A 23,007-nucleotide genomic window follows, 5' to 3' on the forward strand; every position below is an offset into this window, starting at 1 on the left:
TTGACCAACATATGTTCTCTAGGTTGAGATCTACGATTATTTGGTAATCCGAGTTTCAGTCACATTTTAGTGAACGACTTTATATGCTGCTAAGGTGAGTTTCATTTGCTCCCTTTTTAATTGCTTTTGCAATCTATATTTTTGGGCTGAGAATACATGCACTTTATTTTAAACGCAATGGATACAAGTACATACTAAATTCTACACCGAGTTTGAACCAAAAATCCCTTAGCTTTGGTAACTAGTAACTGCCAGTTATAAGAACTGGTGGGCGCGAGTAGTTATATATGGATCCATAGGGCTTGACATCCCCGTCTGCTCCAGGTATAGAAACCCTAGCCTAAACTATAAAACAGACGTATGCTATTTGAGTTTAGTACACGTTGGTTTGCGTGTATTGTACATGTTGGTTGCATGTATGTTAAAACAGGGGTACTTATTATAACGTTAAAGTTTAGCTACCAGGGTGCTCAATCTTGTAGAATATTTTGATAAATGTTTCTGGATGAAACAACTGAAATCTTGTGATCCACCTTTATGTACAGATTATGCAAAACATTAAAACTATGAACTCACCAACCTTTGTGTTGACACTTGTTAGCATGTTTATTCTCAGGTTCCCTAGAAGTCTTCCGCTGTTTGCTTATATGTTAGACAAGCTATGTGCATGGAGTCTTACATGGAATATTTTTCAAGGAAACGTTGCATTCACCAAATCATCACCATGTATCTTATTTTGACTGCATTGTTAATGGAAGTACTATTGTAAACTATTATTTACGGTGATTGTCTATATGTAGAAATCATCAGCTGTCAAAAACCTTTGATTTAAATATTCATTTATGGTGTGCCTTTTCAAAAGAATGCAATGTTTACAAAATGTATCATATAGAGGTCAAATACCTCGCAATGAAATCGATGAATGACGTGTTCGTCCATATGGATTTGGAGCGATCGTCACAGTTGGTATCAGAGCGTTGGTCCTAGCGAACCAGGTCTTGCATGAGTGTGTTTAACTGATAGTTGTTAAGATACATTAGTAAGTCTGGACTTCGACCGTGTCTGCATGTTAAAAGTTTTGCTTATCATTTCTTGTTGGAAATTACATGCTTATCATTCTTAAGTCTAGACACATTTTCCTGCATTTATTGCATAAATAGTGTATAGACAAAAATTCATATCTTAGCGTATCTGTTACTGTAAACTTTTCCTGACATCTTCCAAAAATTTCTCCGTGATTTATAGAATTTGGTATTATATATACATATGTAAATTATGTATTGAAGAATACCAAACTAAATTCTATAATCTAATTCATATCAAAAATCATCTCCCTAATTATACAAGATGGATCCTGTATCTAGTTCAAATTCCTTAAACTCTGACAGCTATTCCGATATGGATATTCACCTGAATTCCGAAGACAGTGTAACCGGAATGGATCAACCAATCAGCCATCACCTATTCGGGATGAATTGGGGATGGGTTCGTAGCCTACTTAATCATTGGAGACAAGAAGAAGGTGATCCTTTCCATCCACCACATTCCCCTCTTGGCGAAGAACCTGAAGCACTTACCGGCGAACCTGTTCGAGACACCATTTTCTCTCTCATTTCTAGAGTATCTCGTCACGATAATATACTATCTCAAATTTTGAATCTTATTCATCCGCTCGTCCGAACCAACAATCATCCCGGTGTAATAGAAGAAGTCAACAAGCTTCGTGCTCGGTTAGTGGCTTTGAAGAATATGGTGCAAAGGTTACAAGCACCAGCAGCGTCACCGGCATCAACAGTATCACCGAAAACAACACCAACAATACCATTACCACCACTAACAACAACCGCATCGCAAACCTCAACTTCACAATCTATTCCACGAGCATCAACGTCATACGCACCGTAGTTACCAAGAAATACCAGCAACAGTAACCGATGAAGTATTAACTCATTTCCCCTGAAGAAATTTTATGTATATTTAATATATATGAATTTTGAAATCAAAATAAATCTTTTCGTACTAAGCTATTACGTGTGAATCTTAACTAGTAGGTACTACTCGGTTAGTTCATATTACTAATATGCAATGATGTACATCCTTCCTTAACAACTTAACCATTGTTAACTACAATCTCTGTTTCAATTTAATAAATTCCATTTCATAATAAACCAAGTGTATTATTTAATTACATAATTGATTTTACATTTTCATTTTAGATATACTCGAAACTTTCCAGAAAACATCATCCGTGCCTTGTAAGGTTCACAAAAATTCCACGAGCATCAACATCCTTCACCGAGGAATAAGAATAAATAACAAAGTATCGATTACATTAGCGAAATACTCCGCAAAGATTATGTAATCTTTAATGTTTTAGAGATTAATCATTTCTAAGTCAAGCCGAAAATCAAATGAGCTTAATATGATATTAACTCATTAAATCTATGTTACATCTGAAGAAAATATACATACATATATTTTTATAAAGACGGTAATAAAAATTCTATTGTACAAAGTATTAATTGTGAAATCTTTAACGGGTAGGTAATACCCGAGAAATATTAAAGTTCACAATTAATATGTTACACTGTACATTCTTCAATTTTGATTAAAAAATCATTAACTATACTCACTACCTTAACTGCAATACACAATCATTCTCATACAAATTCGATTTCATATTCTGATATTGACGGATCAGAATCCAAGTCATAACTCTGAACTGGTGACATCACTCTTAGATGTCTATGTCTTTCAAAGCTATACTTTGACTTCAAAACTGTGCAAGATCCTTTAGCGTTGTTTTAACCGAAAATAACCTTGCAATCCCTTTTTAAAGTATCCAGTTTTACCACACTTCCAACCAGTCAACTTCAACTTTTCAGATTAGCCTTATTATAACCTTGACATATATGTTTTTGTTACTGGGGAACCTTTCATGTCACACCACATTAGCAGTAAATTTACCAACAACTTCATTGATCCTTGACCTTCCGAAAAATCCTTATACTCATTGAAACCCTATCATGTACTCATCCACATCTTGTAACAATAATTGCCATACCAACCAGGAATTAGCAATCAGTATTTAGAATTTTACAGCAATTCTATGCCAACAGTTATATATATACATATAATGGCTATCTTCTAAACTTATCTACTTCGAATGTGAAATTTCTGAAGAACACCCCAAACTGCAAAACCAGTTCTCCGAAATTGGAAAAATGCCGATGAAGCAGCAAAAACCGTAAACGACCTTAACAGTCAAAAGTTTGATGATAAAGAATAGTATGGTGGTAAAGCTGAGAAAAAGAGAAGGTTTGGAACTGGAAAACAGATTGAGCAGACTATGAAGGAGGCTGTGGACAAATCACAAAGGCTAAACCTGCCTTCAAAGAATACAAATGATTCAGTATCTGCTAAAGTCATTAACGAATACCTTGCTCCTGACTCAAAATCTGTTACGAACAAATCTTCTTCATCATCCTTCGATATTAGAAATTCTAAGATATCATCGTATCTTTCATTATAAATATCCTTGATATTTCTGGAGATATCTTCATAACTATTCTTATCTGAAATCATTCATCTCTTCACGCTATCAGTGTTACATCATAAAAAAAAACTATTTTAGTTTTAAAAATCTAAAAAATTCGAAAAATGGATGTTTGAAGTAATGTTGGGAATGGAAGCATGAGTTAGTATAATATAATGACACTTGATCAACGTGATTATATTAGAGCAAGTCATCCTGAGTTTCTAATGGAATGTGATAAAGGTTCACAGATCACACCCTCATCATGAACCATGTTACATAACTCTTTCATTCTATTTAACCTCTAAACATATCAAGAAAATATTTTTCTTGATGATTCGGTCTTTTTCGGATATTCTGGTAATTTGACAAATCAAGATCGTGCCATTACGATTACCTTCTTAGAACATTAACTACGTTCATCCAAAACTCCATACCTACGAATTCTGGACCATTATTCGCTTGACTTGAAGTCGGGAAGGAAAAACAAAAGCATGAAGCTCCTAAATATAAGGGAAAATATAAAGCCCAATAACAACCCCGAAATTTACAAACCATGTATATCAATGCGTATAGCAATATAAAGACACGGGAGAATGAAAAACACTATAACCCCAAGGTAATAGTAGAAGAAAATAACCTCCTCTGGTGGCAGATGAAAAAGAAGAATGAAGGATACGATAGCCAAGAAAATATCAAGAATCAGAACTGGATTAAGCATTTTCACAATCTATTAGGAAGTATGAAATAAGGAAGAAGCTTATAGGAGTGGTGAAAATAAATGAAACGGAAGAGGTCAATTTATAGTGAAATATCAGACATAGCAATCGAGGCAGATTACGCATTTAATTAAAGAAGATCTTAATCTCCTTAATTCCCGAAGAATCAAATCTTATTTAGAATATGAATATTTTCTATTCCTTAAATTTCGGAAATCAATCGTTACTACGTCAAAACTTAAGACGAATCTCTATTCCTTCATTTCACTATTTTACGATAATTTCTCTCATACGCTTCGAGTAATTGGATTGTTTTATCCATATTATTCAACGGTGATAAAACTCTAATTATCAACTCATATTCGTCATGAAAACATTTTTATTGTTAGCCATGACGACCTCACTCAAATTTCGGGACGAAATTTCTTTAACGGGTAGGTACTTTGACGACCCGGAAATTTCTGACCAAATTTAAACTTTATCTTTAAATGATTTAATATTTTCGACACAATAAGCAAAGTCTGTAATGTTGAGTCTCAAAGTTTTGGAACTATATTCATGTAATCAATTATTCTTTGACTGTTCTCGAAGATTCACGAACAATATATATATATATATATATATATATATATATATATATATATATATATAAAACTTAATGTGCATATATATATATATATATATATATATATATATATATATACATATATATATATATACATATATATATATATATGATTTCAAATTATTTAGTAAATGATAGTAACATTCGATTATTGATTCGATTAATATTTAGATAGGTTAACTAAAACGTTTAAGATGAACCAGTAAAACACTAATTTTCTACAGTATTTTCGAATTGCTAAGTACCCGAAAAGCTACAGTGTTTTCAAAAATCACTATTTGCTACAGTAAAAAAACTTTGCTACAGTAACTGTGCTACAGTAAAACACTATTTCAAAATGAAAATGTATATATTATATATATTAACAAATAGCGAGATTTTGATTTATAGAAGTAAATGACCAAAACACTCAAATGTATAAGTTATATCTCGATTGGTATAGTTTATGGATAATTTAAGACTATATTTTGACAAAGGTACGATTCACGAAACGTAAAGTACAAGTTTTCTCAGTATACGAAAGGACGTTCGAAAAACCAGAACCGGGACATAAGTCGAGTGATGACGTACGACTTATCGGAACGAAAATTACAAGTCAACTATGCACGTAAATTTAATATAATATATAATTAATTATATAAATTATATAAATTATATATTAATAAATAAATATGTCGACGAGGAAGAGTTAAATTACATGTGTGAGTTGGAAAAGGGATCCATGCGATCGCATGGAATCCCCTCACATTAGCCATGCGATCGCATGGCAGGGGAATTCAGGCCACACTATAAAAGTTCAATCATTCTGGCTCAGTTGCACACTCTCAATCTCTCTCGTATATATACATATATATTTATATTATTATTTATATTATTATTATTATTATTATTATTATTATTATTATTATTATTATTATTATTATTATTATTATTATTAAGATTAATATTATTATTATTAATTTTATTATTATTATTATTAGTAATATTATACATAAAATATTACGACGAGGTTATGAATGCGTCACTTTCAAAAATGAGTTTTCGAGCGGGATAGAGCTAAGGAAACTATGGGTTATAGCTATGGAGGTTATGGGTAATGTTCGTGGGTATTGTTTGCAAATCAAACCTAGTGTTTATCATCTCTGTTACGTCCACGTACTTTCCTACAATATTGAATCACAATATTGATACGTGAGCATTCATATCTTATCTTTTATATATTAATAGTGTATACATGTCTAGTGCTCGAGTATATATGTTTATGCATGCTTTTATGCTAAATTTCGTCGTTAGATAGTATGATGAATCATGAATTAAATACATATATTACTGATAAAAGGTATATGATATGCATGTCGTTGGAATGCTGGCAAAAAATCAATAACTTTTCATTTAGAAACCGCGTAATTTCGGTGAACGAATTAAAAGTTATGATCAACTGAATTATTATTAACGTTAATTGAAATTGCTTTTGAATCTGCAATTGATATTTAAACAACTTGTTAATAAGATTGATAAAGTGGATTTTTGAATATTACCAACCAAGTAAATGAATCTTTATATAAGGTACGTCTCGTTTTGTTGAACTTTTGTCAAAATTAACTTTTTGAAACGACTTTGGATAACTTTTGTATGTCGATCTTGAGCATTAGGATTGTGATACACTATGACCTGACCTAGCTTGATAGACATTTATTGACCAACATATGTTCTCTAGGTTGAGATCTACGATTATTTGGTAATCCGAGTTTCAGTCACATTTTGGTGAACCACTTTATATGCTGCTAAGGTGAGTTTCATTTGCTCCCTTTTTAATTGCTTTTGCAATCTATATTTTTGGGCTAAAAATACATGCACTTTATTTTAAACGCAATGGATACAAGTACATACTAAATTCTACACCAAGTTTGAACCAAAAATCCCTTAGCTTTGGTAACTAGTTACTGCCAGTTATAAGAACTGGTGGGCGCGAGTAGTTATATATGGATCCATAGGGCTTGACATCCCCGTCTGTTCCAGGTATAGAAACCCTAGCCTGAACTATAAAACAGACGTATGCTATTTAAGTTTAGTACCCGTTGGTTTGCGTGTATTGTATATGTTGGTTGCATGTATGTTAAAACAGGGGTACTTATTATAACGTTAAAGTTTAGCTACCAGGGTGCTCAATCTTGTATAATATTTTGATAAATGTTTCTGGATGAAACAACTGAAATCTTGCGATCCACCTTTATGTACAGATTATGCAAAACATTAAAACTATGAACTCATCAACCTTTGTGTTGACACTTGTTAGCATGTTTATTCTCAGGTTCCCTAGAAGTCTTCCGGTGTTTGCTTATATGTTAGACAAGCTATGTGCATGGAGTCTTACATGGCATATTTTTCAAGAAAACGTTGCATTCACCAAATCATCACCATGTATCTTATTTTGACTGCATTGTCAATGGAAGTACTATTGTAAACTATTATTTACGGTGATTGTCTATATGTAGAAATCATCAGCTGTCGAAAACCTTTGATTTAAATATTCATTTATGGTGTGCCTTTTCAAAAGAATGCAATGTTTACAAAACATATCATATAGAGGTCAAATACCTCTCAATAAAATCGATGAATGACGTGTTCGTCCATATGGATTTGGAGCGATCGTCACACATATCATAAAATTTCATGTACAATTGTACATTGTACAATTGAACAAAGCATTTTGAAAATTGTTTAAGGTAATTCACTTTTGGGTATCTTGCATTTGTTAACTTCAGCTAAATGAGCAACAGATCAAAAATTCGCTTAGCAAACATTATGCCTTCAAACATGCAGTAGAACATTTGTAGTTTGTTATACGCTTTCTGTCATCAAATTAATGAGGAATAGTTATGAAGTGTTCTTTGAAGAGTGATTATAAAATAATCTTTCCGCCATACGCCTTCCGTCATAAAATATATGTGGAAGAATTGTGTAATCTTTTTGGCCTTCATAAAATATAAACTTCTTTCGTTCTGTGAAGTAAGTTTTTTTTTATAATGTTTGTCATGACAAGTATCTGTTTTTTGCAATTTGTCTCGGTGCGTTATAGTAAAACTTTAACGTTTTCTAGCCGATCCCTTGTGCCTTTGCTAGCCGGCACAAAAGCTTCCGCCATTCGGAGGTATAAAAATACTCTCCTTCTGAGGGCAGGATATAAATGTAATGTTTTACATTTGTCACAGGCAGCGCTTTGCATAAGAAAAATATAAAATTTTATTGATCAGTACTGTGCAATACATAAACAATTGATGACGAATTTAGGTGGATCAAGCCTAATTAGTACACCATGAACGTTTAGTGTATGCTATTGAAAACATAGGCACTGTAAAGATGACCACAATGGTCTACAGTAAATTGATAAATTTTGTTCTTCAGAAATGCTAACAAACTGTTCTTATTGAAATGATAAATTTTGTTCTTGAGAAAATGCTGGAATTTGTTTCTTCAAACGCCAAGCGCCTAGCGCAGTCTGGCCTAAACACTTGATCATGGTATAAAGAACTCCTGAACCTCATCCTTACTGAACAACCGATTACGCCTCCTCTGATTCATATTGCCTTCTGGTAAGTTTGCAAATGTGGATCGTTCCCTTGTTTGTGCCACATACTGTGAGTGTTTGGCGGCTACTCCATTTAGAGTTGGGAATCTGATCTCTGCATGAGTCGTTGATATTATCGCTCCAAATTTTGCTAACGCTGCCCGTCCAAAAAGGACATTAAATCGAGAGTTGCCATCTAGAATAGTGAAATCAATTGTTTCAGTTCTCAATAGTGGAAGTGTTCCCAAAACAACCTCCAAACGAACTCGACCCATTGCATTCACTGGCGTTCCTGTTAGTCCTGAAACCTTCAAACTCGTCCGCCTAGCTCTAACCCACACATGCCTTGGAAAAGCCTTGAAACAATGCCAATAAATGATGTCAGCCTCACTGCCTGTATCTGTGTAGATATGGCTGACGAACTTGTTTGCAATTTCTGCTGAAATGACCAATGGCTGAACGAACAAGGCCCAATTTTGAATTGGTTGAAAAATGATTGGGGCATATCTCCAGCTATCAATATTGTTATCCGACTTCTCACCGTCCTCATAGTGACTTCCATTCAACCACACCATTTTGATTACAACGTCTGGAGTTGACTCACGCTCCGTGATCCGATTTTCGTACTGGTTTCTGTTATCTCTTCCGCCATGCTCTTCCCTTCATCTGTTCTCAACTCGATGACCTCTTCCACCATCATTCTTTTGCCATCTAAATTTCCTGCGAGGATCATTTCTCCTATATTATTTTCCTGGCAACAAGTGGTTTAACTCTCCTGCTTTGATCTTTGCGATGATTTCTCTTATCAGAGATTTGCAATTATCTGTATCATCACCCCATGCCTCATGAAAGTCACACCATAGCTCACTTTTTGGACCCTCTCTTTCTTCCATAGGTGCCGAAGGATTGAAAGTGGTCTGAATTAGTTCAGTGAAAAGAATCTCTTTGGGAGTTTTGATCAACGCCATTATCAAAGGATGCCTTTCTATTGGCCTCCTGTTGTGATGAAAATCGTTAGGATGATTGTTGCCTCTCCACCCACAATTGGAATTGTCATTCCTCCTCTGATTTCTATCAAAGTACCGCCCTCCGTTGTGCGGTTTGTTACTACTGCTACCATAAAATTTGTTCATCCCCCGCTCACCGGCTCGAACATGCTTCTGCGCCACTTCCAATGCCTGATGCAAAGTTTTTGGCAAGTCATACCTTAACGCATGAACAAGTGCATTAAATCGTCGTTGATCCAAACAGAAAATGAAACCAGATACTAGCTGAGATTCTGGACAATCAGGTATCTTCTGTGCTTCAAGTGTGTATCGCTTCATTAAATTACTCAAGGACTCATTGTGATGCATTGTGATCTCATGTGCATCAAGATGTGTCAAAGTACAGCTACGAAGATTTTGATACTGCATAACAAACTTTACACGGAGGTCCAAATAACTTGTGATGCTTCTAGGCGGTAAGCTAGCAAACTATTCCCTTGCCATTTTCTGCAGCACCATTAGAAACATATGACAAGCTACCTTGTCATCCCAATGCTGCAACCTCATTGCACCTTCAAACATAGTGAGGAAATCCTCAGGATCTGTTGTACCATCATAAACTCCAATTGCCGGTATGCCAAGATTCCTGGGTAACGAATAGTTAGCAATTCGATCAATGAAACACTTAGTGGATTCTGCCATAGCTGGTGGCTTTGTAGCTTGCTCTCCAGTAATGAGGGTGAAGAAATTATCTACAGCCACAGCACGGACAGCGGGATGCGCTAAGCGTTGCTTATACTTTGCCGGAGCTGTCTGCTTAAGGATGTCATTTAAGAGCAACACTGCCTGCTTCTCAGACATGAACTCATCTTTGTCAATTTCATCGTCAGAATCATTATTAATATAGCTCAAGTCATTATCATCCTCAGAATCATCAACAAGACTGCCCAGCTTGTCAAGTAGTCTGGATAACCTATACTTTGATATAGATTGCCTTTTCATGATTTGCCTGTCTTTGCCATCCGCCATCCGTCGAAAAGGTATAAATGATGGACATCATCGTGGTTGCATCAATGGTCGCCTCTCTAGATTAGTGACAAGGTTTGGAAGCCTTTCTGCACTTTTGGTTGTTGTTTCTTCGATTACTGGCCTTTTCTCTGAATTAGTTGCCAAACGCTTAAGCTTTTCTGCAGTTTCAGCTACTGTTTCTTCAATTGTACCGTCCGGTGGTAGAACAGGCACATCTTCAACAGTTATCATGTCTTCAGTTAATGAATTTTTGACTGCTTCAAGTATAAATGGAGCTTCAGTTGCTTTTGTTCCTTTTCCATTTCGCGTGTTCTTTGCATTAGTGGATGGCGCCATTGTTAACACGTATTTCCTTATGAGGTAAGGCTTAGTGTGTCAACACGATACTAGAAGTAATCTAGCTTTAGGTGGGCGAGTGTTACCAACTGATGTTTGCCCTTGGGAAATAATCCCTGCAGACCCGGCTGACAAGTGTAGAAACTTGTGGGGTGGCTTAATCAATATGTCATCCGTAGCGCGTAAAAGTGTTAGTCGGATGACTTCTAGTGAGAGAAAGTGCTAAAGAGAGATGAAGTCTCAGCTCTCAAGTTTGTCCAAATGTCTGAACTCTGTAAAATGACGACCCAATGGGTCTATTTATAGTATCAGATCCACCGGATTGTTCGGGGACACGTGTCAGATGATGATACTTTCTGTTACTTGTGTTTCAAAATTTACGCTGAAAGTGGCGTTCTCCGGCCAGGGCTTACGCGCTAGGCGGCCTTCAGGGCTTACGCATGACGGAACAACCTGTACAGCGGAGAACGCTGGACGGATAATTCCACAAAACTGTTGTTTCCAGCCTTCCTGATGCTACTTTTATGCAACCATTATGCCTTTTATGTGTGTATACGATAGGATACAAAATTAAAAATCATGCGAGTATTCACTATCACATTCAATTATAATTACTCAGTTGATATCTGATGAGTTATATAAAGATTTAATATATATCGATACCTCTGTTCGCCACTTGGTTTAATCAATAGCCAATTTTTCGAATCAATCATCAAATTCAAAAATATAGATGTGTTAGGAAGCATCAAGTCGACCTATCTGCAAGTTTGTAACCTCTAATTCCTTCGATTGATTATTAAATTTGGAGTCAAAGTTTTAAATAAAAAAAAGTCAACTGTTGTTCTTTGATTGAATTCGAAATTTCTGTTATGTTTCAAGTCAAATTGAGAATTTAGAAAGTTTACATGAATGTTTTCTAAACTATTTTATGTTATAATCATAGGTTAAAATGTTCTTAAATTCTTGATCAATAATTTTTTTTTTTTTTTTTTTTTTTTGTGTTCTAACAGCGATAGTCTGCAGCAGACTTCTTTTATTATTTTTTTTTTGTTAATTCAGTAAATTATAATTGTTAATTGTTTCTAATTAAATATAACATTCTAAATAAAATCGATAAGTACTTGTGTTGATTGGTAAACTCGACTGGTGGAATGGATTGTAAAACGAAGAAGATGAATGAAAGACAGAAACGGTATATATTTATTTTAGGATAGAATCATAACAGAAAAACTCAAACAGAGTGATGGTTAGAGTGTGTACCGGGTGGGCAAGAGGTCACGGGTTCAACCCCCAGGCATGGGCTGCTATCTTTTTTTAGAACTCCTTCTTTTGAGGTAGTCAAATTTTATTTATTATTATTATTATTATTATTATTATTATTATTATTATTATTATTATTATTATTATTATTATTATTATTATTATTATTATTACAAAAAAATTATAATTATTATAATTATTATCATTATTATTGTTATGATTTTAGTTACTATTATTGTTATTAGTATTATCGTAATTATTATTGTTATTGTTATTATTAGTATTATAATTATAATTATTATTATAAATATAATAATTGTTATTATTAATATTATCATAAATATAAGTATTATATTTATTAGTATTATTATTATAAGTATTACTTGTGATATTATTATTAACTTTAATATTATTATCATTTTGATAAAAATGTTTATTATTATTATTATTATTATTATTATTATTATGAAAAAAATACAAATTATTATTATTTTCGTAAATATTAGTATTAGTATCTTTTTATAAATAATAGAATTGTTATTTAACATAAGTATATTATTAATGTTTTTATCATTATTTTTACTAATATTTACTTAGTATAATTATAACTACTGTTTTGATAAACAAATGAAATACATAAATACATATGTATTTAACACATATAACATAACAAAATATTTTATTATATAAAAGAAATATATGAAATATAAATATATTATTTATATAAAAATAATATCATTAATAGGTTATATATATATAAACTTATTCGATAAAGATTATGTGTATTAATATATACACAAATGATATAGGTTCGTGAATCCGAGGCCAACCCTGCATTGTTCAGTTGTTCAATGTCCTCATATGTATTTTTACTACAAAAAACAGTATCGTGAGTTTCATTTGCTCCCTTTTAAATGCTTTTACAATATAAATTTTTGGGACTGAGAATACATGCGCCGCTTTTATATGTTTTACGAAATAGACACAAGTAATCGAAACTACATTCTATGGTTGGATTATCGAATCGAATATCACCCCTTTTTAGCTTGGTAGCCTAAGAATTAGGGAACAAACACCCTAATTGACGCGAATCCTAAAGGTAGATCTACGGGCCCTAACTCCCTCCATACTAGAAAATGGTATGCTTTAGTACTTTGAGTTATTAATATAGATGGATTTCTATTTTGGGGATATTCTATATGCATTATGTTAACGTCGGTTACAAGGTGTTCAATCCATATGAATGATTTTTAAACACTTGCAAGTGTATGATTATTGGATAAAGGAAATCTTGTGGTCTATTAAAAATATGGAAATGATTGATTACGATAAACTAATGAACTCACCAACCTTTTGGTTGACACTTTAAAGCATATTTATTCTCAGGTATGAAAGAAATCTTCCGCTGTGGTATTGCTCATTTAGAGATATTATCTGGAGTCATTCATGACATATTTCAAAAGACGTTGCATTCGAGTCGTTGAGTTCATCAAGATTATTATTAAGTCAATTATAGTTGGATATATTATGAAATGATATGCATGCCATCAACTTTCGATGTAATGAAAGTATGTCTTTTAAATACGAATGCAATGTTTGTAAAATGTATCATATAGAGGTCAAGTACCTCGCGATGTAACCAAATATAATGTATTCGTCCAGATGGATTAGGACGGGTCATTAGAGTTGGTATCAGAGCGGTGGTCTTAGCGAACCAGGTCTTGCATTAGTGTGTCTAACTGATAGTTGTTTAGATGCATTAGTGGGTCTGGACTTCGACCGTGTCTGCATGTCAAAAGTTTTGCTTATCATCTAGTGTAGAAAAATTATTTGCTTATCATCCTTAAAGTCTAGACACGTCTTACTACCTCTATTTCGTAGACAGTGTATAGATAAATTCAAATCTTAGCATATCTGTTATTGTTACCCTTGCCTGACAGCTTCCGTAGATTCCTCCATAACTTATGGGATTTTAGTATTATATATGCATATGCAAATTATATATTGCAGGGTACTAATCTATATCCTATAATCTATTTCTTATCAAAAATCCTTCATCTGATCGTACGAGATAAATCCCTCAACCAGTTCGAGTCCCTCGGATTTCGATAGCTATTTCAATAGTTATTCCGACAACTATTCCGATATGAATATTCACATGAGCTCCGAAAGTAGTGTAACTGGAATGGATCAACCAATTAGCCATCAATTCATCTGATAGGTTCGTAGTCTACTTAATTATTGGAGACAAGAAGAAGGTGATCCCTTCCATCTACCACATTCCCCTCTTTGCAAAGAACCTGAAGCACTCACCGGCGAACCAAATCGAAACACCATTTTCACCCTCATTTCCCGAATATCTCGCCACGATTAAATCCTATTTAAAATTCTAAACCTTACTCATCCGCTCATTCTATCACACCCCCAAATAAGGCCTGGGGTATTTGTGACTAATTATATCAAATCACAGTTGTATAAACGAGAACGACTCTATATGAGATGTTTTATTGAGTTTTGCAGTGGAAGATAAATAGATTACATTGTATTTAGAACATTAAATGTCTTTAATTGATATGATATGTAATGAAGAATCCAAGTATAGCAAGCAATCATCATCAAAGTAGCAGATATACAGCGGAAGCAATACTTAAGTACCTGAGAATAAACATGCTTAAAAAGTCAACACGAGGTTGAGTGAGTTCATAGGTTTGTCATAAATAATGATTTCAGTAATAGTGTTAGACCACAAGATTTGTTTTCATAAGTAGATCACTCAGATCCAGTCAAGTTGATCTCCCGCATGATCAAAAAGTTATGCCAGTGCGTGATATTTAGACTAAACGTTGTTTGCCCCGTGACAAGTTGTTCTGTCCTTGTCGTTTAATTTCATTATCAAGTAATACAAAGACTTAGTCAAATGTATCGGGGACGTTACTCCCGATAGGCCTATCCCCAATAATTAAGAATGCCGCAACAATTAAAAATATCACTGTAGGGACTTAGTCAGACATAGCCGGGTATAGCATAGTTTTAACAGTTGGTACTAATATTTAGACTAGACTTTCAAGTTTGCCCCGTAACAAGTTATCGTTTATACTTGTCGGTTGGGAACTTGCTGGTCATAGCCCAACATATCACAGTTTAATAGTTGGTACTTGTATTTAGACTAGACTTTCAAGTTTTCCCCGTAACAAGTTATCGTTTATACTTATCGGTTGGGGACTTACTGGTCATAGCCTAACATATCACAGTTTAATAGTTGATACGTGTAAAACAGTTATACAAGTTTCGCATGTATTCTCAGCCCAAAAATGTAAAGAGTAAAAGGGATCATATGAAACTCACATTAAATAGCAGTTGAAGTATTCCACGCAAGAAGGAAAGTAAAGCAAGTAAGTGATCTGGATATCAACCTTGAGGTATAACGTTTGATTAGTTAATGTCTAACTTGACATAAAGTATGTTTATTAATATAGCAACTATATTGACAGTGATTGTTTTCGAGAAAAGTTCTTATTTCTCAAAAGTTTCTATTTTTGGAAACCTACTATTTATCAAAAACTTTCACTTATAGTAAGCTTCTAGTTTAAGAATGTTCGAGTTATAATTCTTAACAAAGATGTTGTACAATCTCGCCCAAACTTCGTCGCTAACATGCAAGTCACTCGAATGATCTATTTTTACCGAGCGGCCCATGATCTCTTGATCAGAATCTAAGTCTTGGCATTCGAGATCTACAAGCGTCCCATAATGGTAACAAGGATCACCCTAGGCCACAAGTAGCGTTGATGTTTGTAGTCTTTGTACGCTATCTTTAATTATAACCTTCACGTTAGGTGCGTATATACATATATATATATATATATATATATTCATTAATTCGATTTTAATTATAACTCCTATATATTAATTCATAAAAATACTTTTATAATTTTTAGTAACATATATTAGTCAAGGTTAAATGAAATCATATAAAGATTTTTGTTTAAATTTTGCCGAAAATTTACGGGTTGTCACAGTATCCCCCTGTTAATAGAAATTTCATCCCGAAATTTAGTTGTTGCCATCAGTCGGCGTTGTTTGTAAACAGGTGAGGATATTTTCATTTTATTCGATTTTCACGTTCCCAGGTATACTCGGGGCCTTGTGTGAATTTCAACAGATAGAATATTGTTTTGTTTTAAGAGTTTAAGTCTTACGATTCATAAATTCTACGAAGTGCATTTTATTATTAATGCGGAGGTAATCTAAAGGATTTAATCAAGAGTGTCATTAATCAGGTTTTCTCAGAAAGAGATGATGGTGCTATATAAGCATGAAATTTGTTATGAATAGTAGTGAGCTTATTTAAACCTTGAGCGTTTATGCCACAATATTAGGGTAGATAAAACAGAGAGGAGTTAATGAAAATCATGGTCATGATATTTGATAGAGATCGTCATTGTTTACAACAAGGATATCTTAATGAGGTATATGAGTTGAAAATAGAGTTTTATCAACATTGGGTAATATGGATGAAACGATTTGATTATAGGAAGAGTATAAATGAAGCTATCATAAAAGATTGAAATGAGGAAATTAAATGTTTGCCTTAACTTTTGATATAGTTAAAGTTGATTTCCGGAATTTAAGGGATTTAAAAAAATCTTCATAATCTTTAGAAGATTTGATTCTCCAGTAATTAAGGAAATTAGGATTTTCTTTAATTAAATGCGGTGAATTGCCTCGATTGCTGTGTCTGGAATTTCGCTATAAATTAGCTTCTTCCGTTTCATTATCTTCTCCACTTCTATACTTTCTTTCCTCAATTCATACTTCCAAAATATTTGTTAATATGCTCAATCCAGTTCTTGTTCTTGACCTTATATTGGTTATCGCCACAATCTTCCTTCTTTTCCAACTCCTACCAGAGGAGTCTGTTTACTTCTATTATGCTCTAGGATTTATTGTGTTTTTAATTCTCCTGTGTCTTTATATTGCTATACGCATTGATATACACGGTTTGTAATTTCGGTATCGTTATCGGGCTTTATATTTTCCCTTATATGTTGAAGCTCTTTGCCTTTTTATTCTCCTCTCGACTCTAAGTAAAGCGAGTAATGGTCCAGAATTTGTAGGTATGAAGTTTCGAATGATTATAATATATAAAGTAGGAAGGAAAGGTAATAGTATGATTTGATTTGTCAAATTACCAGAATATCCGAAAAAGACCGGATCATCAAGAAAAATATTTTCTTGATATATTTAGAGTTTAAATAGAATGTAAGAGTCGTGTAACATGGCAAATAATGATTATAAAGTCTATGAATCATCATCTTCCATTAAAAATTTAGCATGACTTACTGTAATATAATCACGTTGGCCTGACGTCATTATATTATACTAACTCATGCTTCAATTCCCAACACTTCTTCAAAACATTTATAATTTAAACTTGAATATAGAAACTAAAACAGTTTCCTTTATGATGTGATAAATTTATCGCAAAGAGATAATTAATTGCTGACAAGAATCGTTATAAAGATATCTTCAGAAATATAGAGGATATTTATAATGAAAGATACGGTGATATCTTAGAATTTCTAAGATTCAATGACGAGGAAAATTCTTCTGTTTTCTCTGCATTTAATGCTACCATATCTGAATCATTGGTTATCAATCCGAGATGGTTTCAAGAAATTTTATTTTTAGATGATTAAACGCTGATTGTAATCGTCAACGGATCTAATGGTTAACGAATAGGCATTATTGATTTTAAAAGTGATGAATGATAATTTCGGTGGTTTGATGTGATAATTCATTGCAGAATACGAATGAATATAATTCATGAATGTAGTAATCTTTAGGAAGATAACATCTGCTAAAGATTTACTTGAATTTCGATATGTTAATTTCAGAATGTGTAATTGATTTTGTATGAAGATGATTATGTATCATTTGTAAAGGTAGTGCGTATAATTAATGATTTATGAATTGAAATTGAAGAATGTACAGTGTATTAATGTGAGATGTAAATATTTCTCGGGTATTACCTACCCGTTAAAATATTTTCACAATTAATAGTTTGTACAACAGAATTTACAATCTTTATGAAGATATAAGTTCATATATGTATTCTTCAGATATAATCATGGATTTAATGAGTGAATATATATTAAACTCATCTGATTTGCGGTTTGGAACGAGAGTAAATAATCTCCAAAACCTTAGAGATTTCATAATTGTCGCGAAATATTTTGCTAATGAAGTTATGAATCAATACATTCATCATTACACTTGATTTATTATGAAATGGAGTTTATTGTGTTGAAGCAGTGATTAACAATTGTTAAGTCATTAACGAAGGGTGTACATCATAGCATATTAGTGATATGAATTAACCAAGTAGTACATACTAGTTGAGATTCTCACGCAATTGCTTAGTACGACAAGATTTATTATTGTTCCAAATCATATATATAAGGTATACATATATAATTCTTCACGAAGAATGAGTCAATACATCTTAACTCATTATTATTAATATTCCTTGGTATCTATGGGCGTATGATGTTGATGTTTGAGGTACTGAGTGTGATGTTGAGGCGTGGGATGCGGATGTTGTTGTTGATGAAGCTGATGATGTTGGTGGTGATGTTGATGGTACTGTTGGTACTGGTGGTGATGCTGGTTATGCTGCTGGTGCTGCTGATGCTTGTAGAATTCGCACCAAATTCTCCAGAGCCACCACTCGAGCGCGAAGCTCATTGACTTCTTCTACTATTCCGGGATGATTGGCGGTTGGAACAAGGGTGTGAATAAGATCTAGAATCTTCGATATTATATATTCGTGATGGGATACCCTGGAAAGAAGATAGAAAATGGTGTTTCGGACTGGTTCGCTGGTAAGCGCTTCAGGTTCTTCTCCAAGAGGTGAATTCGGTTGGTGGAAGGGATCACCTTCTTCTTGCCTCCATTTATTGAGTCGGCTACGAACCCATCCCCAATTCATCCAGAATAGATGATGGCTGATTGGTTTGTTTGTTCTGGTTACGCTGCCGTTGGAGCTCGAGGAGTTCGAGAAATTCATATTATGTGTTTGGAATAGGGTTTGATATGAAATGGGTATTGATTATTGAATGATATATTCGTCTCCTTGAATACGTATTTATAGCAAAAAGATTTTCGTGAGTTACGGAGGAAATTTAGGAAAAGTGGTAGACAAATTTACTGGGATAGATATGATAAGATATAATAAGATATGATGTGTCTATATTCCAATAATGGCAGTATGACGTGTCGAGATCATAAAATGATAAGTATGTAATCTGATAATCTTTCGACTAAAGACTTTCAATTCGTAATGGCCTATTCAGGTCTAGGCGCTTGAGCTATATGATTCTTTAAATCGGTAATCCAAACCCTTCCATTCTAGAGTTTCGTAGACGCCATCCGTCAAGAAAATTCAATGATAAAAAATAACGAGAAATCAAAGATTTTAAAAGTAATGAATATGAATAGTAGAGATTTCAAGAATCATTGATAACATTTCATGTAATACATATGTAATACACAAAACCATGATAGATGCCAAAGGAATGTCAAGAATTTCAGAAATCATGGTGTCGCATTTAAATATGGTGGCGGAATTGGATAGTACTTAGGAGAATGAGCAGAGTTCTTAGATTGGCTTGGCATTCTAAGATAAGTAAAGTTTCTAAAGTATAGGGTAGCATTTAACAGTTAAAGGCAACAATTAAAGGCACTATGGTCAAGGATAGTTGTAGTCCTACATTGCTAAGGTACCTAATTGTTAAGGCACACATAAAATGCAATCCTGGTTCTCTACAACAACCTGCTCTGATACCAATCTATCACACCCCCAAATAAGGCCAGGGGTATTTGTGACTAATTATATCAAATCACAGTTGTATAAACGAGAACGACTCTATATGAGACGTTTTATTGAGTTTTGCAGCGGAAGATAAATAGATTACATTGTATGTAGAACATTAAATGTCTTTAATTGATATGATATGTAATGAAGAATCCAAGTATAGCAAGCAATCATCATCAAAGTAGCAGATATACAGCGGAAGCAATACTTAAGTACCTGAGAATAAACATGCTTAAAAAGTCAACACGAGGTTGAGTGAGTTCATAGGTTTGTCATAAATAATGATTTTAGTAATAGTGTTAGACCACAAGATTTGTTTTCATAAGTAGATCACTTAGATCCAGTCAAGTTGATCTCCCGCATGATCAAAAAGTTATGCCAGGGCGTGATATTTAGACTAAACGTTGTTTGCCCCGTGACAAGTTGTTCTGTCCTTGTCGTTTAATTTCATTATCAAGTAATACAAAGACTTAGTCAAATGTATCGGGGACGTTACTCCCGATAGGCCTATCCCCAATAATTAAGAATGCCGCAACAATTAAAAATATCACTGTAGGGACTTAGTCGGACATAGCCGGGTATAGCATAGTTTTAACAGTTGGTACTGATATTTAGACTAGACTTTCAAGTTTGCCCCGTAACAAGTTATTGTTTATACTTGTCGGTTGGGAACTTGCTGGTCATAGCCCAACATATCACAGTTTAATAGTTGTACTTGTATTTAGACTAGACTTTCAAGTTTGCCCCGTAACAAGTTATCGTTTATACTTGTCGGTTGGGGACTTGCTGGTCATAGCCTAACATATCACAGTTTAATAGTTGATACGTGTAAAACAGTTATAAAAGTTGCGCATGTATTCTCAGCCCAAAAATGTAAAGAGTAAAAGGGATCATATGAAACTCACATTAAATAGCAGTTGAAGTATTCCACGCAAGAAGGAAAGTAAAGCAAGTAAGTGATCTGGATATCAACCTTGAGGTATAACGTTTGATTAGTTAAAGTCTAACTTGACATAAAGTATGTTTATTAATATAGCAACTATATTGACAGTGACTGTTTTCGAGAAAAGTTCTTATTTCTCAAAAGTTTCTATTTTTGAAAACTTACTATTTATGAAAAACTTCCACTTATAGTAAGCTTCTAGTTTAAGAATGTTCAAGTTATAATTCTTAACAAAGATGTTGTACAATCTCGCCCAAACTTCGTCGCTAACATGCAAGTCACTCGAATGATCTATTGTTACCGAGCGGCCCATGATCTCTTGATCAGAATCTAAGTCTTGGCATTCGAGATCCACGAGCGTCCCATAATGGTAACAAGGATCACCCTAGGCCACAAGTAGTGGTGATGTTTGTAGTCTTTGTACGCTATCTTTAATTATAACCTTCACGTTAGGTGCGTATATACATATATATTCATTAATTCGATTTTAATTATAACTCCTATATATTAATTCATAAAAATACTTTTATAATTTTTAGTAACATATATTACTAATTATAACATGTTATTTATTTTAATTTTAATTGCATATAATTTATAACATTATTTACATGTTTCGGTAAAAAAATAATAAACCGAAGTCAAAAGTAAAAAGTAAAAAGTAAAAAGTAAAAAGTAAGAAAAAAATACTTACTAGTAGTAATTCTTCAAAGAGAGAATGATAGAAATTTTGGTGTGAGTTTGAATGAGAAATTAGGGGTATTTATACTTGAAAAAATTAGGTAAAAAGAATAAAATAATTAAAAGAAAAAGAAATATTTTAATTTTTAATGGGATTTTAAATTTCAAAAGTATTAAATGTTAGGTCATGGGATAATGCACAAAATAAAATAATAAAAGTATTTTTCCATTATAATTTTTAATTAAAAAGTAATTTATTTATATATTTATTTATTTTATCAAAAAAATCATTTATTTTAAGGATTTTTTTTAATATACATATTTTTAAAATAAATAAATTGATTTACTACTTTTCCAAGAATATTTGTCAATATTTTTTTTATTCATAATAACAATACTGATAATAAAGATATTACTTGTTGATATCTTGTTTAAAAAGGATATTAATAATAATAATATTAATATATCAAATTAATGCGTAATTATTTACAAATAATTGTTCGTGAATCGTCGGAATTAGTCGAGGTTAAATGAAATCATATAAAGATTTTGTTTAAATTTTGTCGGAAATTTATGGGTTGTCACAGTATCCCCCTGTTAATAGAAATTTTGTCCCGAAATTTAGTTGTTGCCATCAGTCGGCGTTGTTTGTAAACAGGTGAGGATATTTTCATTTTATTCGATTTTCACGTTCCCAGGTATACTCGGGGCCTTGCGTGAATTTCAACGGATAGAATATTGTTTTGTTTTAAGAGTTTAAGTCTTACGATTCATAAATTCTACGAAGTGCATTTTATTATTAATGCGGAGGTTATCTAAAGGATTTAATCAAGAGTGTCATTGATCAGGTTTTCTCAGAAAGAGATGATGGTGCTATATAAGCATGAAATGTGTTATGAATAGTAGTGAGCTTATTTAAACCTTGAACATTTATGCCACAATATTAGGGTAGATAAAACAGAGAGGAGTTAATGAAAATCATGGTCATGATATTTGATAGAGATCGTCATTGTTTATAACAAGGATATCTTAATGCGGTATATGAGTTGAAAATAGAGTTTTATCAACATTGGGTAATATGGATGAAACGATTTGATTACAGGAAGAGTATAAACGAAGCTATCGTAAAAGATTGAAATGAGGAAATTAAATGTTCGCCTTAACTTTTGATATAGTTAAAGTTGATTTCCGGAATTTAAGGGATTTAAAGAAATCTCATAATCTTTAGAAGATTTGATTCTCCGGTAATTAAAGAAATTAGGATTTTCTTTAATTAAATGCGGTGAATTGCCTCGATTGCTGTGTCTGGAATTTCGCTATAAATTAGCTTCTTCCGTTTCATTATCTTCTCCACTTCTATACTTTCTTTCCTCAATTCATACTTCCAAAATATTTGTTAATATGCTCAATCCAGTTCTTGTTCTTGACCTTATATTGGTTATCGCCACA

The sequence above is a fragment of the Rutidosis leptorrhynchoides genome, chromosome 2, assembly GCF_046630445.1.
Source record: "Rutidosis leptorrhynchoides isolate AG116_Rl617_1_P2 chromosome 2, CSIRO_AGI_Rlap_v1, whole genome shotgun sequence".
Classification (NCBI taxonomy): Eukaryota; Viridiplantae; Streptophyta; class Magnoliopsida; order Asterales; family Asteraceae; genus Rutidosis; species Rutidosis leptorrhynchoides.